The sequence below is a fragment of the Fundulus heteroclitus genome, chromosome 10 (assembly GCF_011125445.2).
Source record: "Fundulus heteroclitus isolate FHET01 chromosome 10, MU-UCD_Fhet_4.1, whole genome shotgun sequence".
Lineage (NCBI taxonomy): Eukaryota > Metazoa > Chordata > Actinopteri > Cyprinodontiformes > Fundulidae > Fundulus > Fundulus heteroclitus.
Window position 1 is genome coordinate 27,642,919 of NC_046370.1, and position 6,067 is coordinate 27,648,985.

Below are 6,067 nucleotides of genomic sequence, written 5' to 3' on the forward strand. Positions count from 1 at the left end.
TCCTTTTCTCTAGAATTCCTCCCTAGTATTCTCTTCCTCCCTATCAATCCTTGTTAGGTAGGACTTATTGGCATCTAGACAGTGTCTTAAAGCTCCTCACTTCTCTGAGTGGAATTTTTTTGTTGCTATTTCATTAGCTTTGAAGATATTACACATCTACCTCACTTGAAGGGCATGCTCTCTTGTTTTTCCCATTTTGAAGCGTGGCCAAGATTAGCTTGTTCACCATTTCATACCTCAGAAAGTACTACATTACTAGACATCCTCATTAGATAAAATAAATAAAGATACAAAATAATTTAGTTGCATTTATTTTATAAAGGTTGAAAAAGAGAGTTTGTAATAAGCAATTGTTTTTTTCCTTACTACCTGAACGTATTAAGAAATAAAGGTTTGATGTTTCTTTATTTTTTGGCGTTACATGATAATGATGTCATACTTTTTTTAAAGACATTTTGGAAATGGTTTTCAAGGCTGGCAATAAGTGCAGAGGGCAGACCTGTAATATTTCTCCAGATTACTTACACTAAATCCATTAGCCGCTTGTAATAATAGTGTCATAGACAAAGTTGAATACTCCAAGTTGAGATTCATTTACACTGGTAGTTAATGTGTCCAGGAAGTGTGCAGGAAACAGCAAAAGACGTGAATGATGCTCAAAAGCCTCCAGACAAACCTTTACAGCTTGTTTCGACCTATTTTTGCGAGGAGCAACAACACGGACAACCGGCGGACTCAGACATTGATCCGGCTGATCTCTCTTTCATTCAGTTCACAACCTCTGGAAATGAACTGAACACCAGGCAGGAAGGATGGAGAGGAAGGCAGACTTATTGGACTTACAGGAGGAAAAAAAAAAAAAAAAAAACGAGGAGATGAGAATGACTGGAGGAAGAGACAGGGGAAGTGTGTGCGTCTGTGTAGGAGGGGGTGTCTATGTGGCGATGGCGTGTGTGTGTGCGTAGGGGGGGCGGTGGGTTCACTGTGGGGTACGAGGCAGCACCCTGCAGTTCCGAGTAATGGCAGAATAGAACTTAATAGGGTAGAAAAAGGCTGGGGGCTGTTAACTCAGAAACGGTCATTTTAAATTCCCCATTCTCCATCTCCCCTTTCTTTCTCCTCTGTCTTTCCATGCACTTTGTATATCTTTAAGTCTTCCCATCCATGTCTGCCCGTCTATGGCTTGCAGCACGCTTGCCCCCCCATCTCCCTCCCCGGCTTTCACCTTTTTTACCTCTTTTCCATCCACTCCTCTCCCAACTCTTCCTTCCTCCTTGCACCAGTGCCTTCTGCTATCCACTCCTCCACCACCCCCCCCCCTGCATTCGTCTCCTTGGAGGAGGTGTAATGATAGCTATTTGAGTGTCATCAGAGGATCGCTGTAATGGCTTCTAAAGCAACATCCCACGGTTGCCACAGTGAACCTGGCACAGCCGCTGTCCCAAAAGAAGGGGTGAAAAAGAGAGGAAGAAAAACACATCTGGTTGGCTGTAGACAGGCGTCACTGTGCCGACAGCAGCGGCAGATGATGACGCGGCCCCCGGGGGCCACAGAGAGCAAGCTAATGATGCGTGGGATAGGATACATATGAGGACGTAGTACAGTAATAGTGATAATAGAGAGAGTAATGAAAACAATGGCGCTAGTAATGATAACAGTGTATGACTTTTCTGATTTGTTAGCCCAACGTATGTCCTCTGTTTCTCTCTTCTTGCAGTTGGTTTGCCCCCCCCCGTTTCAAGATTTTTGGTTTAATTTAAGGACCTGGATCGAAAGGAGGAGATCCATGATTAGAAATTCAAGGATGCAAAAGCAAAGATCTGATTTCCATTTTAATTCCTTTATTTTCTGAAGAGATGGATGCTGAGCTCACAATGAATTTCATGCATGCACACACATGCCTGCCACGGAGCGCATCACTCATAGGAGATCAGATAAAAACAAGGTAGGAGCCAACATTTATAGGTGGAAGACCAGAAAACAATTGGATTTCAGATGTTTTTTTCCCCCATGTAGTTTTTAAAATGGGTGTTAAAGTGCAGACGTGTGTCTGTCAGACGTGAGCTGGACCTTCTGTGTGTGGAACAGGGATGCCCTCTGTAGGTCAAGTAGAAGAAGTAGTCTGTTGGTCTAGAGTTCTCCTGCCTCTACAGTTCACGGCTTCTGCTTCAACAAAGCCTTTAACAGAAATTCACTTAAAGTCTTTTCGTATATTATCCTAAGTAGTGGGTGTAAAATTTGGGGAAAAAATGCAAGGGCATAAATACATGGAGAGAGCAGGTTAAAAAACATTTAAAAAAAGTAAATTGAAATGAAACAAGATGTAAAATGAATGTCACAGAGGTTAGGTTTGATAAATTAAAAACCTCCTGTGCCTCTTCGTGTTGGTTAAGTTACACCCATAATACATTTCTGTCACTCTGACATGTAAGCATAGTGCCAGTGAAAAAATGAACATACACTCACCACAGGCATATATATGGATATATGGACTTCTAAGTCTGCATTTGTGCTGCTCTTTTTCCAGCATTGGATACATGTTCATAAAAAGAACTTTGATTATTTTCAAAAACAATAAATGGGGAGCAAAGGTTTGAATTTTGTGGTGATTTTTTGTTTTTTATCCGCACATGGTTGGCCCATTAACTGGAAAACCCTAGAACACATGAATCATACTCCACAATGTGAGGCGTGTGAGTACATCCGCATGGAGTAAGAAGGTGCTGACTAACAATGTAGCCCAAAAGTCAGCACATTCCTGCTCAACTGAATATGTAGCTTAGACAAAAATGAGCTATTTGGCCACCATGATGAGATGTGTGCTTTTGAGGTGACACTTTGGTACACTTTAAAGCCAGAGAAGTGTACCAACTGTCATTCGTGGTGGTGGCAGCATCGTGGTGTGGACCGGATTTACTTCATTGGGCACTGGAGAATTGCCTATTACCTCCAACGTTTCCAGTTTGACCAGCTCAAATCTTAAGAGGCTGAAACCCAATTACACTTTGGTGTTCCAGCTGTAAGATCTCGAGCACACGTCGAAACTGGGTTTGGAAAGAAAAAAGTTGAGCAAAGATAAAGTTTCTGCAATTACACCGTCTTCATCTTTGGCACTTTGAATCATCTTGTTTCTGAAAAGTTTTGCATAAATTAAGTTGCCTTGCCTTGTCTTCCTCAGTACTGGACATTTGTGAACTATGCTTAAAAGCTGAGCTCATGTTAGGAAAACAACACATTTCAAGCCATTTCAAGAATTTCCAAATATCCAGGCAAGAAACGTATTGATGGTTACTGTTCAAAATTCATCCTAAAAGGACAAAAATTACCATTGATATTAATAAGGAGTAAACCTTTCCTATGCATGGTCATTTTTTATTTACTGAAGGTTTTATTAGTGAATTATTAAATCCTTATACAAATTCCAAATTTAATCTTGTATTTAATACCAATTGAGAGGATGGTTTGACATTGAAATTGGTTTTGTTTATGTTTTGCAATATCCTGGCTTGTGATTTTGCTTTACTTTCTTACTTTTATGGAAGTGATTAGTGCACAGACATTCAAGTAGTATTCTGATATTTGTATGAATAAAAAAAATGCAATTAAAAATGTAAAAATATGGTTTTCTGATTATAAAATGTAGAAATCTTGAGTTTTAGGAGGTGATTAAAAAAATGAGGTTGGCCAGGAAAGAAGTATACTCTAACTATGTGAAGCTCCTGGTCATGTTCACTCATTCTCTTCTCACATTACAGGACAATTATGTTATGCTTACATGATTGTCCTGTTAGGGCAACTCCCATTTCAAAGTACAAGCAACAGCAAAGAAACTTGTAAGGTTTGTAGATGAAAACATGATATTAGCTGTTTCCCTGGAGAGAGAAAAAACTGCACATCTGAAAGCTTGGCCTGGACAGTCCTATAACTGGATGCAAACTGGGGGTGTTTCTGCATGCAAGCCAGCGTAGACCTCGCCTCTCAATTAATGCACAAACGCTAACACAAACAACAATCCGCTGTGGCAGTGTTACTGCTCAACTCAACGGTATCACAACAGCTATTATGGCTCCTCTGGCTTGGTGCAGTTTCATCTTTGTGCTCAAACTGCACTTTGCGGATGCAGTATTCGGCTTCGTGTGGATGTAGCCTAAGATTCTCAGGACTCCTGGGATTATTTACACGATTTTCCTTTATTGTTTGTAGTAAATGTGTTCTGTTCTTTTAAACACTGCAGTTGGAGAGGACGCTGCGTCATTGTTGGCAACCAGGAGCCACCGCGACAAAAGCCCCTCTATCATATAAACAAAGTGACTTTGTTTATAAGATGGCAGAAGCATTTTTTAACATGTGCAGATGAAGCATTTATGCTTATAGATGCCTGAAAAAACAGACAGTCGCCCACCATGCATGCACACGATTATTTGACATAACAAAAGCCAAAGCATGTTAAAAAAAACAACATACTGTAATATTTGTAGTTTTGCGTGCCACAAAACACTGATTTTCTGATTAGCTCATTGGCTCAATATTTCTATACTCTAAAAATTGCTATTGCTGCTAATTTATTTGGGTTATATTGCTGACCCAGCCCTGGGTTGATTTCAGACAGTAGAGTTGGGTTATGGGTTTGACCCAAATTTCAACTCAAAAACGTTAATGTCTAACGTTAAGGTTATTATAATGCTAGCTGCAAAGAACTACCAATGTTACCTGGTAAGTGGAATTCAAATCAAGAACCTGGGTTTATGTCCATAACTAAGAGGCAACAGTGCTAACAACTACACCTCCTTGCAGCCCAAAATGAATATGGAAATTATAAAGATAAGCATATAACACTGTAAAACATATTGCATGTCTATATTAACTTTTTAACTAATTCTTTGGTCAAAGAATGAAGTTTGAACAGAAAAGCTTGTACTAACTAGTGTTGTCAATTCAGTTACTTTGTTGCTCAGTTTATTGCGGGCTCAGACTCCTTGAATGAACAAAAATAATACCAAAATAATAACAATAGAAACAGAGGACCAGGGACAAATTTAGCAACTTTTTTACGTTAACGAACACTTTTGGGGATTCTGGCTTGAAAGCACATTTCATTCATACTCATATCCACAAGCAGCAAGTGCTGCCATGGGCCCCAGCCCATCCCAGAGCACTGATATTCAGCCCAGTCCTTGCAATGCAATTCCTCTCAGGTGCAGTGAGAGCAAGACTTATTCTCCCCTTCCTATTCACACTGAAAATGAACTGTGCATGCTCAAAGCTGCCACTAGCTTGGTTGTTCTTATTGTTGACAGAGTCTTCTAAGTGGACCAAATTTTTTAATAAATGCCTGATATAAATGGAGTGCTGGAATTGTGACATAATAAAACCAAGAATTTGTAGATTAATATATTTGGGGTGTTTGTACTCACTTTATGAATCTCAACCAATTCCTACTTTTCTTATTGAGGAGTTGGAAACACTGTGCTAACTACTTAGTAGGTGAAACTCTAATTTAATCTTCAGTAAACAAACTTGTTCTTTAGAGGGAACAGCACTATTTTGCCATAATCCTCAAGGCGGGTATAGCATCTGTAAAAACAGCAGTGCACCAACCGCAGGTTGCTCAGTGCGAGCCACTAGAATTGACAAAGGCTCCTGGATAGGTGTTGAAACGTTTTCAGAAAGAACTGGACGAAAGTCCGGTCGCCTCCGATTTAAGCCTGTTTGCTGTTGCGGTGACCTGGCTAACTGAGAATTTGCACAGGCAAGCATCTGTATGCCTTTGAGGGAGTGCGTCAGCATTTGTACGAGATGCATGATCCATCATAGCTTACGCAGCAGTTAGTCTTCATTCAGGAGTAGTGGATCCTTTTCAGGGACGGCGCTTACTGCAGACCCTGACAGCTCCCTCTGAACCTTTTCTGTCTGCTTAGTGATGACATCTACATGAATTGTGTGTCAGTGGATAAATGTGTATGTTTACTGCCACTGACAAGCAAAGCAAATGTCATTGTGTGTGTTGCGCAGGAGTGTGTGTGTGTGTGTGTGTGTGTGTGTGTGTGTGTGTGTGTGTGTGTGTGTG